The sequence below is a fragment of the Oncorhynchus mykiss genome, chromosome 3, assembly GCF_013265735.2.
Source record: "Oncorhynchus mykiss isolate Arlee chromosome 3, USDA_OmykA_1.1, whole genome shotgun sequence".
NCBI lineage: Eukaryota > Metazoa > Chordata > Actinopteri > Salmoniformes > Salmonidae > Oncorhynchus > Oncorhynchus mykiss.
Window position 1 is genome coordinate 66,399,598 of NC_048567.1, and position 12,818 is coordinate 66,412,415.

At 43.8% G+C, this 12,818-nt stretch overlaps 1 long non-coding RNA gene across 1 annotated transcript; it reads right to left on the minus strand.

Moving 5' to 3' along the window:
* Positions 1-469: 469 nt before the first annotated feature.
* Positions 470-12,776, minus strand: LOC118964314. Its single transcript, XR_005051358.1, has 3 exons — positions 11,311-12,776; positions 10,878-11,220; positions 470-1,890 (listed from the first exon to the last, which is right to left on the minus strand). It is a non-coding gene; the product is annotated as an uncharacterized LOC118964314 (long non-coding RNA).
* Between the last annotated feature and the right edge of the window lie 42 nt (positions 12,777-12,818).

Consider the following 12,818-nt stretch of genomic DNA (forward strand, 5'->3'; position numbering starts at 1 on the left):
CTGGTCAATTGCCTTCATGTTTTAATAACAACCTACATAAACTATTTTGGCTCTGGAGAAGAAAGATGCAATCCTGCAAGCTTCATGTCTGTTCCTCTTCTTCAATGGTGCCTGATGACATCCTCTGTCAGAAACCACATTCTTCATTGTGATGGAAGCACTTCTGCAGATGGAAGGCAGCAGGAGCCCTGCAGTCATCCTTCTCAAACGTAATGAAAGTTAGCATGCAATAATGGGATGACAAAACAAATCCCTATACATTCTCCTCAGCCTGCCAGGCAGTGAGGTTTGAAGAGGGCTCCAGGCAGAAAACCATCCCCAGCTGATACCATAACAAATCGAGCAGGTGCCTCAGTGCAGGGTGAGAGTAAAATAGTGTGAGTGTTGTGAAAATGACAGAGAGGAGAAAAACACAATGGCAGGTATCACCATAGGACACAATTCTCAGAAAACAGGTTTAAAGTTGAATCGTTTTTATTTAAGTATTCTGTAAATAACAGACACCTTTAGTCAGAAATAACTGATCTAACAGCTTGGGATGATGACTCATGAGAGGGCTGCAGTTGATTCCCTTGGAGAAAGGACACAATAGTAACTGTACTACATGTGGTCATCATGAACCATCATCCAAAATGGGTTAATTTTATAGCATGTTACAGAGAACAGAACTGAACCATGAAGGGCAGAATTGCTACTAAAAGGTTTTGCAGCCAAATCCAGCTACCAACCAGGGAAGGAGATTTAGACCTTCCAGTTACCTCCTTTATGCCATCCAGTTACCTCCTAACATTTCATTCTGAACACACACAGCATTTCCCACTTCAGAACAGAGTATGAAGCCGGCCTTTCCCAGCGTGCAATGCACAGCAGCACACATTAAAGAGTGTTTCACAGGCTGCCGGTCTGAGGGGAGAAGAGTGGGAGAGAGGAGTAGCGATCACACAGAGATGAGGTGTGAAGAGCAGGACGTTGTCCAAAGGAGACACGCATTCACCCACACTATTGGTAGACAGGTTTACAGTAACAGATATGTAAACCTACCAACTACAGTAGCATACATGGTGAACCATATCGATCTCTGGTTTGAAACTTCTCCTTACCAATGCATTGGGTAGCACTCAGTTCAAAATGAGATAAGAGCGACATCACCTGGACTGAAACTCAATATTTCATTGAATAATGGGCACTTACAGAATATTAGAAAGCAAATTAACGTAACCGTACAATCCATTGGTACTCATGAAAGCATATAAATAAAAGGAAGTACTATACATGTCAATGCAGTGCAGAGCTGAATGAGTGACTGTGACTCTATGAGGGTGGCTATATCTCCCTCCAACTGAACCTGGGCCAGTATCAGGGTCAGCCTACGACAGCGTTCCACGTCCACCAGGGGGCTAAACCTCCTCCTACTCCTCTCCCTGTCCCACGGCCACACCTCCCTGCACCTCTTGAGTCGCTATGCAGAGCCTGGATCAGGGGGCTCCATCTTTCTCATTCCGCTGCACTTCCTCCTCTTCTTCTCAGTCTCCCCCTCCTCCTCGCCAAGGAGCAGAGACAATCTTCGTACTGGGCGACTTCAACTAGGGCGGTCGGGGAGCCAGAAGATCCCTGTCTGTGGACGTAATGGAGCATGACAGCACATTTGACACTGCCAGAGGTCAGCAGTGGGGTCAGGTCAGTCACAGCGGTCACTGCCAGTCTGTGTGTGTCTGTGTCACAGGCTCCACTGGCACCATCTCGCCTGCTTATCTTGGCCGTAGGCACTGGGTGAGAGCAGTGAGATGGGATCTTTGTGTGTGGGGGGGGACACTTGGCTGTGGGTCTGAATGACCGCAAGCGCCTGGCACTGGCCTGCCTCTGTCAGGATGGATAAAGTCACACTCTCCGCTAAGTTGGAACAGAAATATATAACACGTCAGGAACAATCACTTGGACATGGTAGGTTGCCGCACAGGGAATCAATTACATTTAGCATTCATGAAGTGAGTGAGCTAGTGAGTGCCAGCAGCATACCACCATGCATCCCACTGCTGGCTTGCCTCTGAAACTCAGCAGGGTTAGTCCTGGTCAGTCCCTGGACGGGAGACCAGATGCTGCTGGAAGTGGTGTTGGAGGACCAGTATATATGCCCTGTGTAGGATGCCGTCTTTTGGATAGGATGTTAAACAGGTGTCCTGACGGTGTGTTCACTAGAGATCCCATGGGGTGCTAAATTCCCAATCGGGCCCCCATACTATTATGACCACTCAATCATCCCCAGCTTCCAATCTGGCCCTCATACCATTATGACCACCTAATCATCCCCAGCTTCCAATCTGGCCCTCATACCATTATGACCACTCAATCATCCCCAGCTTCCAATCTGGCCCTCATACCATTATGACAACCTAATCATCCCCAGCTTTCAATTGTCTCATTCATCCCCTGTAACTATTTTTCAGGTTGTTTCTGTAAATGAGAATGTCTTCTCAGTCAACTTACCTGGTAAAATAAGGGATATGAGTAATTTAAAGAAGTCTCAAAGTGCCTGGAGAGCGTATGTGCTACTTGAGCTGTACCAGCAATTCCATCATAAGGATGATGCTCTCCAGACAACTGGAGCAACTTGGACTCTTGATTGGTCTGCGCTTCCACAGAAACAGCTCCAGGGCTATTGGAGAGCATGTTGCCATGGTGACCAGACAGGCATGTGGCTGCTGTGGAGTAATTTCTCAGAAAGCCTGTAGTTATCGCCTGAGAGACTGGCGCTTAACAGTAGCTCTTCTACACTTTAGGCTGTGGAAGGTGAGATGTTATTGACGTCTTGCTTTGAGAGCACTTCACAGGGATAAGCAGCGTTTGATGTTAGGTTTGTTTGCTATATATCCTCATCAATGCAATGATCAAAGTCGTGATGTTGAGACAAATGTCCGGAGGGGAAACATTCTCTTTCAGGTGTGATTTAAGTGAGTGGTTTTGAAGATTAGTATTCAGGCTTTTTTTTCTGGCTTTTGGTTTGGGGAATTGCTCTCGTTGGTAGATAAAGACATCTGGTCAGACACCAGTTGTGGGATCTAACCGCTGGTAAGTGCCGTTCACCAGGCAGGAACCATGATTGACTGAACCCCATTAACACATTCAATCATTATATTAACACTGCCACTATCATTACCATTGACATGCCCTCAGCTCCATAACATTAACAAGATATCATGAAGATTTGAAGTGTTACAATTCACTACTATTCGCTACTGGAGGCGGCAGGTAGCCTAGTGGTTAGTGTTGGGCCAGTAACCAAAAGGTTGGCTGATCAAGTCCCCAGGCTGAAAGGGGCAGAACAACAGATTTGTACCTTGAGTGTGGCAGTTAACCCACTATTTCTAGGCAATAATTGTAAATAAGAATATGTTCTTAACTGACTTGCCTTGTTAAATAAAGGTTAAATAAAAATGAAGCATAACTGAGGAAAATAAGATATTTCCTGGCTTCCACGCATAGCCTACAAGCCACTGATGCAGACCTTTGGAACATCTACATTTTAAAAAGTCTAATAAATACACGTAATATAGCCTACACCTTCACAATAAATCCAGTATTTATTTTAGACAGTTCTAAAGAAGCATGATATAAAGAAAATGCAGTCTATTTCAGAAGAATAGCATACTCTGAGTTGTCCTTATGTTAGGTCTGATGTGGCTATGCCAAATTAATGTGGGCTACACTAGTACATTTAGCATGTTATATTATTTTATATTATTTTATAGTATGAAGAATACAATTGAACAAAGCTGAAAAAAATATAAATATTTTCTCCAAACGATTTGAGGGAGTGCGCACATGCTGTTATTCTGTGTTGAGCGGTTATTAACAAAGAAATAGGTACTCCTGTTTGCTTAATTTAGAGTTATTCATGTAACTTTAGTTGGTCTACAAACATTGGGCTATATGTTTTGTACATTTTTAGTACATTGTATGGCTACATGAGACTAAAGATGATTTGAAAAAAAGTTGCTTGAAAGGTATGAGCTCTAATGAGTTTTTTTGCACAGGCTGTACACACTTCAATTGCCTCATTCACAATTTGACAAGCACTTGATAATGCCTCAAATTTCATGGCGGCATTCCCTTTGTCCCTCTCCCTGAGTGCTGCGCAATCCGAAGCGCCTCTCACTCATGTCTCTCCATCACGTGATAGGGTCTTTCTCAAAGGCTACAAGTGAAGACAGACACTTCGGGGACACAACAGCACACGTCCTTATCCAATTTTGAGGTGCATATTGAAGATATTGGAAGAACTGTCCACATTTACTTTGTGTCAGCCAACAAGATGAGTAGTCCCAACAAACAGCAAAATCGCTAGCCTATGTCAATCTACCATCCCCCATAGTACAAAAGTCGATCTATTCTGTGCAATAAATAAATATTCCAAACAAAGTCTGGGACACTTGTGGGGTGCAATAGATCCCAAATTAATACAAACACTAGCATAAAAAAAAATGTTTTTTACCCAATGTGGATGACGCAACAGATCAGAAAGTTTAGCTTAACATGTTGATAAACTATTAGGCTGTTTCTTCACGCAGCAATGGGCACATGGCAGTAGGCTATAAGCGTGAATGTTCCATTAGCAAGAAAACACCATTATCAAAAGTGACCGCAAATGCGATTATGCATGTAATGCTTTTATTATAAAGGTGCATTTTTATGGTGAAAATTATCTTCCCCAAACTTGAAACTCACAAGCAGGTTTTGTATGCCAGTTAGGCTCTAAAACCCGTGCAAAGCGGATTAATGTGTTTAATTTTAATAAGTTATTTGGCCACTTTAGTTGTGATACAAACCTTACCAAAACATGTAGGCCTATGGTCTAGGCTACATGAGGTGTGCAACTACGATCAGAAAATGTTGCAAAAAAAAGGCAGTTTCTTATGCTGGGCATCATTCATCATTGTGCCTGCAGCACAAACACCAAAAAGTTCTGGGACACTGTAAAGTCCATGGAGAATAAGAGCACCTCCTCCCAGTTGCCCACTGCACTGAGGCTAGGAAACACTGTCACCACCGATAAATCCACGATAATTGAGAATTTCAATAAGCATTTTTCAATGGCTGGCCATGCTGCAAAATCTTTCCACCTGGCCACCCCTACAGCCCTGCACCCCCCACAGCAACTCGCCCAAGCCTCACCCATTTCTCCTTCACCCAAATCCAGATTGCTGATGTTCTGAAAGAGCTGCAAAATCTGGACCCCTACAAATCAGCAGGACTAGACAATCTGGACCCTCTCTTTCTAAAATGATCAGACGAAAATGTTGCAACCCCTATTACTAGCATGTTCAACCTCTCTTTTGTATCGTCTGAGATCCTCAAAGACTGGAAAGCTGCCACGGTCATCCTACTCTTCAAAAGGGGGAGACACTCTAGACCCAAACTGCTACAGACCAATATATATCCTACTCTGCCTTTCTAAGGTCTTCAACAGCCAAGTTAACAAACAGATCACTGACCATTTCGAATCCCACCTTACCTTCTCCGCTATGCAATCTGGTTTCAGAGCTGGTCATGGGTGCACCTCAGCCATGCTCAAGGTCCTAAATGATATCATAACCTGCATCGATAAGCGACAATACTGTGCAGCTGTATTCATAGACCTGGCCAAGGCTTTTGACTCTGTCAATCACCACATTCATATCGGCAGACTCAACAGCCTTGGTTTCTCAAATGACTGCCTCGCCTGGTTCACCGACTACTTCTCAGACAGAGTTCAGTATGTCGAATCGGAGGGACTGTTGTCCGGACCTCAGGCATTCTCTATGGGGTGCCACAGTTCCAGTTCTCTGCTGCCAATGACTGGAACGAATTGCAAAAATCACTGAAGCTGGAGACCCATATCTTCCTCACTAGATTTAAGCACCAGCTGTCTGAGCAGCTCACAGATCACTGCACCTGTACATAGCCCATCTGTAAATAGCCCATCCAACTACCTCATCCCCATAGTGTTATTTATTTAATTTAGCTCCTTTGCAAATGTATTGCCTATAGAAATGTTGCACAACATGAGCACATGAAGTGTTTGACTAGATTTTCAACCACATTTTCATTAATGTCAGAGTGATTAGAAGGACAATAGAGTGTTGAGTACCAGGCAGTTAGCAAGTTTGGTAGGCTAGTAATGACCAGCAGCAGCATCAGAGATTGGAAAGCCTAATTACCATGACTAAACGGTCACCTGGAATTTGACTGGGGGTTATACGGTCACCGCAATAGCCCTAATTGAAGGTATAACCTGCATCTTCTCATCTGTTGCCTGATCCTCTGACTTGTCATCCTCATCCCATAGAGAAACAAGTCCTTCCTGTTCGAGGATCAGACACTACCATCAACACCAATATGATAACAGTTCCTTACAGTTGAAGTCGGAATTATACATACACCTTAGCCAAATACATTTAAACTCAGTTTTTCACAATTCCTGACATTTAATCCTAGTAACAATTCCCTGTCTTAGGTCAGTTAGGATCACCACTTTATTTTAAGAATGTGAAATGTCAGAATAATAGTAGAGAGAATGATTTATTTCAGCTTTTATTTCTTTCATCACATTCTCAGTGGGTCAGAAGTTTACATACACTTAATTAGTATTTGGTAGCATTGCCATTAAATTGTTTCACTTGGGTCAAACGTTTTGGGTAGCTTTCCACAAGCTTCCCACAATACATTTGGTGAATGTTGGCCAATTCCTCCTGACAGAGCTGGTGTAACTGAGACAGGTTTGTAGGCCTCCTTGCTCACACAAGCTTTTTCAGTTCTGACCACAAATGTTCTATGGGATTGAGGTCAGGGCTTTGTGATGGCCACTCCAATACCTTGACTTTGTTGTCCTTAAGACATTTTGCCAAAACTTTGGAAGTATGGTTGGGGTCATTGTCCATTTGGAAGACCCATTTGCGGCCAAGATTTAACTTCCTGACTGATGTCTTGAGATGTTGCTTCAATATATCCACATAATTTTCCTCCCTCATGGTGCCATCTATTTTGTAAAGTGTACCTGTCCCCCCTGCAGCAAAGCACCCTCACAACATGATGCTGCCCCCCGTGCTTCACTGTTGGGATGGTGTTCTTCGGCTTGCAAGCCTCCCCCTTTTTCCTTCAAACATAACGATGGTCATTATGGCCAAACAGTTCTATTTTTTGTTTCATCAGACCAAAGGACATTCCTCCAAAACGTACGATCTTTGTCCCCATGTGCAGTTGCAAACCATAGTCTGACTTTTTTTAATGGCGGTCTTAGAGCAGTGGAGTTCCTTGCTGAGCGGCCTTTCAGGTTATGTCGATATAGGACAAATTTTACTGTGGATATAGATAATTTTGTACCTATTTCCTCCAGCATCTTCACAAGGTCCTTCGCTGTTGTTCTGGGATTGATTTGCATTTTTCGCACCAAAGTACGTTCATCTCTAGGAGACAGAATGCATCTCCTTCCTGAGCGGTATGATGGCTGCAAGGTCCCATGGTGTTTATATTTGGGTACTATTGTTTGTACAGATGAACGTGGTACCTTCAGGCATTTGGAAATTGCTCCCAAGGATGAACCAGACTTGTGGAGGTCTACAATTTTTTTCTGAGGTCTTGGCTGATTTCTTTTGATTTTCCCATGATGTCAAGCAAAGAGGCACTGAGTTTGAAGGTAGGCCCTGAAATACGTACACAGGTACACCTCCAATTGACTCAAATGATGTCAATTAGCCTATCAGAAGCTACTAAAATCATGACATAATTTTCTGGACTTTTCCAAGCTGTTTAAAGGCACAGTCAACTTAGTGTATATAAACTTCTGACCCACTGGGATTGTGATACAGTGAATTATAAGTGAAATAATCTGTCTGTAAACAATTGTTGGAAAAATTACTTGTGTCATGCACAAAGTAGATGTCCTAACCGACTTGCCAAAGCTATAGTTTGTTAACAAGAAATTTGTGGAGTGGTTGAAAAACTAGTTTTAATGACAAAAAAAAGAAAGAAAAAAAAGAGAGGCGGCCGAAGAAAGAATTGGTTTTGGGGGTGACTAGAGAGATATACCTGCTGGAGTGTGTGCTACAGGTGGGAGATGCTATGGTGACCAGCGAGCTGAGATAAGGGGGGACTTTACCTAGCAGGGTCTTGCAGATGACATGGAGCCAGTGGGTTTGGCGACGAGTATGAAGCAAGGGCCAGCCAACGAGAGCGTACAGGTCGCAATGGTGGGTAGTATATGGGGCTTTGGTGACAAAACGGATTGCACTGTGATAGACTGCATCCAATTTGTTGAGTAGGGTATTGGAGGCTATTTTGTAAATGACATCGCCAAAGTCGAGGATTGGTAGGATGGTCAGTTTTACAAGGGTATGTTTGGCAGCATGAGTGAAGGATGCTTTGTTGTGAAATAGGAAGCCAATTCTAGATTTAACTTTGGATCGGAGATGTTTGATATGGGTCTGGAAGGAGAGTTTACAGTCTAACCAGACACCTAAGTATTTGTAGTTGTCCACGTATTCTAAGTCAGAGCCGTCCAGAGTAGTGATGTTGGACAGGCGGGTAGGTGCAGGTAGCGATCGGTTGAAGAGCATGCATTTAGTTTTACTTGTATTTAAGAGCAATTGGAGGCCACAGAAGGAGAGTTGTATGGCATTGAAGCTTGCCTGGAGGGTTGTTAACACAGTGTCCCAAGAAGGGCCGGAAGTATACAGAATGGTGTCGTCTGCGTAGAGGTGGATCAGAGACTCACCAGCAGCAAGAGCGACCTCATTGATGTATACAGAGAAGAGAGTCGGTCCAAGAATTGAACCCTGTGGCACCCCCATAGAGACTGCCAGAGGTCCGAACAACAGACCTTCCGATTTGACACACTGAACTCTATCAGAGAAGTAGTTGGTGAACCAGGCGAGGTAATCATTTGAGAAACCAAGGCTGTCGAGTCTGCCGATGAGGATGTGGTGATTGACAGAGTCGAAAGCCTTGGCCAGATCAATGAATACGGCTGCACAGTAATGTTTCTTATCGATGGCGGTTAAGATATCGTTTAGGACCTTGAGCGTGGCTGAGGTGCACCCATGACCAGCTCTGAAACCAGATTGCATAGCAGAGAAGGTATGGTGAGATTCGAAATGGTCGGTAATCTGTTTGTTGACTTGACTTTCGAAGACCTTAGAAAGGCATGGTAGGATAGATATAGGTCTGTAGCAGTTTGGGTCAAGAGTGTCCCCCCCTTTGAAGAGGGGGATGACCGCAGCTGCTTTCCAATCTTTGGGAATCTCAGACGACACGAAAGAGAGGTTGAACAGGCTAGTAATAGGGGTGGCAACAATTTCGGCAGATAATTTTAGAAAGAAAGGGTCCAGATTGTCTAGCCCGGCTGATTTGTAGGGGTCCAGATTTTGCAGCTCTTTCAGAACATCAGCTGAATGGATTTGGGAGAAGGAGAAATGGGGAAGGCTTGGGCGAGTTGCTGTTGGGGGTGCAGTGCTGTTGACAGGGGTAGGAGTAGCCAGGTGGAAAGCATGGCCAGCCGTACGTAGAAAAATGCTTATTGAAATTCTCAATTATGGTGGATTTATCAGTGGTGACAGTGTTTCCTATCTTCAGTGCAGTGGGCAGCTGGGAGGAGGTGTTCTTATTCTCCATGGACTTTACAGTGTCCCAGAACTTTTTTGAGTTAGTGTTGCAGGAAGCAAATTTCTGCTTGAAAAAGCTAGCCTTGGCTTTTCTAACTGCCTGTGTATAATGGTTTCTAGCTTCCCTGAACAGCTGCATATCACGGGGCTGTTCGATGCTAATGCAGAACGCCATAGGATGTTTTTGTGTTGGTTAAGGGCAGTCAGGTCTGGGGAGAACCAAGGGCTATATCTGTTCCTGGTTCTAAATTTCTTGAATGGGGCATGTTTATTTAAGATGGTTAGGAAGGCATTTAAAAAAAATATCCAGGCATCCTCTACTGACGGGATGAGATCAATATCCTTCCAGGATACCCCGGCCAGGTCGATTAGAAAGGCCTGCTCGCTGAAGTGTTTCAGGGAGCGTTTTACAGTGATGAGTGGAGGTAGTTTGACCGCTGACCCATTACGGATGCAGGCAATGAGGCAGTGATCGCTGAGATCTTGGTTGAAGACAGCAGAGGTGTATTTAGAGGGGAAGTTGGTTAGGATGATATCTATGAGGGTGCCCGTGTTTAAGGCTTTGGGGAGGTACCTGGTAGGTTCATTGATAATTTGTGTGAGATTGAGGGCATCAAGTTTAGATTGTAGGATGGCTGGGGTGTTAAGCATGTTCCAGTTTAGGTCGCCTAGCAGCACGAGCTCTGAAGATTGATGGGGGGCAATCAGTTCACATATGGTGTCCAGAGCACAGCTGGGGGCAGAGGGTGGTCTATAGCAGGCGGCCACGGTGAGAGACTTGTTTTTAGAGAGGTGGATTTTTAAAAGTAGAAGTTCAAATTGTTTGGGTACAGACCTGGATAGAAGGACAGAACTCTGCAGGCTATCTTTGCAGTAGATTGCAACACCGCCCCCTTTGGCAGTTCTATCTTGTCTGAAAATGTTGTAGTTTGGAATTAAAATGTCTGAATTTTTGGTGGTCTTCCTAAGCCAGGATTCAGACACAGCTAGAACATCCGGGTTGGCAGAGTGTGCTAAAGCAGTGAATAGAACAAACTTAGGGAGGGAGATCTCTCTGAAGAAGCTGGAGCAAGGTCAGACCACTCTACAGAAACACATCAGGGGGGGGTATCAACAACAACATGTTGGATAAACGGGAATATCGTTGCATCTGGACAATAGACTCCAAACATTACAACCGTTTAATAACTGTACCCAAATACTAATAACAGCTTTGATGCTGCTCTCTTTAATGTAACAATATACCTGTAGTCTGTCCTGTAGAGTTTTGACAGTTAGGAGGTAGTTCTCTTGAGCTGTGTCAGATATGGTCCGTCCTTCTCCGCTCTCATGTCCATGCTGAAACATACAACAATCTTCACACATCAGAACTGGGTTATAAGTAGGGTGTTATAAGACTGGTAAAGAAGAGCAAAAAAGTACAGCGTCTCTCAGAATAGGTTGTCCCGCAGAGATCTGTGATGAGGTATTGATCCACTGGACCCACAGTAGGGCTCTGGCTTCCAAAGACCAGCAGTATCTGATCTGTTCCACAGTTCACAACGTCATCCTCACGGAGGGAGCTCACACCTAACCAGCATGATGCTACCTGAGGGAGACAGAGCAGGGCCATGACAATTATACAGTTTTACACAGTAAGCAATGAGCATGATGATCTCACAAAATAGCATTCCAATACCTGAAAAGTGTCTTTCCATACTGCACGTGGTTGAAAGAGATGGCAAACAGACTTCCATTCCGTCCAGTGTTGACCATCTGAATGTGGTGAGGTTCTTCAAAAGAAAACCTGGCATACCTTTCAAATACAGCAACTGCTTTTTACTGGTCGCTGCCACCAGTTGATTTTGACACACTGTTCACCTCTTCAGCTGAGATCACAAATCTACACGGTGTGATGGAACTGTAGGCACGAGGTAAGATCAGAGCACCGTTAAATACTTGTCCTTCCTCTACAAAATACCCCAGGGTTTTGCTCCTCCCTGGAGAGTCCAATTGATCATTCAGGCATTCTTTGGATAGTGTTTGGGAATCTAGTATGAATATTTTCCTTTTGTTGAGGGGATCCTCACCAATAAAGTTCAGAGCGAGCTTGATAGGCATTTGTCTAACTTCACCTGCTTGTAGAGAAATGTAAAAGACAACACCTTCATGGCTCCATATTACACTGGGGCCCTTCAAGACAGTAACATTTCCTTTAATCCGGTATGGTAGTTTAAACTCCATATGTGGCTCTTATCTATTTGACCTGCTCAGAGTGAGAAGCCTGTACTTGAACACATCCCCCTACTTATCAGTAAAATGCATGGTGAAGTCACTGTTTTCCACATGTAGGGCAAAGATGCATGCCACCATATCAACATCTGATTAACTCTCTCTGTTGATAACAGCCATATTACCACCATTCCCGTTTGAGAAAGTGCAGCCATCCATTGAAATGTCAGTCTGCTGAAAGCCAGTTCTGATCCTCTTCAACTTTCGCCATCTCTTCTCTGGGAATGGAGCGTTAGTAGTTTCATGTGTTGGCTGGGACAGTCTTGTGTCATTGTGGTATTATTGCCGCGTTCAAGTGATAGTCAGAACAAGGAAACTGGGAAATGTTCGACTTGTTAAAGGTTGTACAGTCGTGGCCAAAAGTTTGTGTCATTCTCAAAACTTTTGGCCACGACTGTAGTTACACAGTGACTGTAGTTACGCGGTACGCGTTCAACCATTTAGCAAGTTGAACATTTCCGAGTTTCCTAGTATAGAGTAGCACGTGAACCAAGGTTGAACTACGCAGCTGCTGACGTTAACTAACGTTACATAATACATACATGCATACATGATTTAGTTATACAAATTATAACAGATGATGCTTACCTACACATAGGTAATGGGCAATAGTTTGCCGAATACTTATCTATCAGAGTTATTGGTCAACAGTTTCTCGAATACGCATCTATCACTACACGAAAGTCTAAACATCTCGCCAGAAGACTGGGTGCGCTCGATTCATGTCGCTCGCGTGGAAGACGTTGAGTGATTTTGATGGGCTACATCCAAAATGGTTCATATACGTTTAAATTGTTATAAAGCTATACATATGATATTATAAAAAAAGTTATACGCTAATATAAGTATCATACAAGGCTTTAAATCTGATATGCAACTACTTTTGCTCAGTATTGGCCGCTCATCCGTGTATCC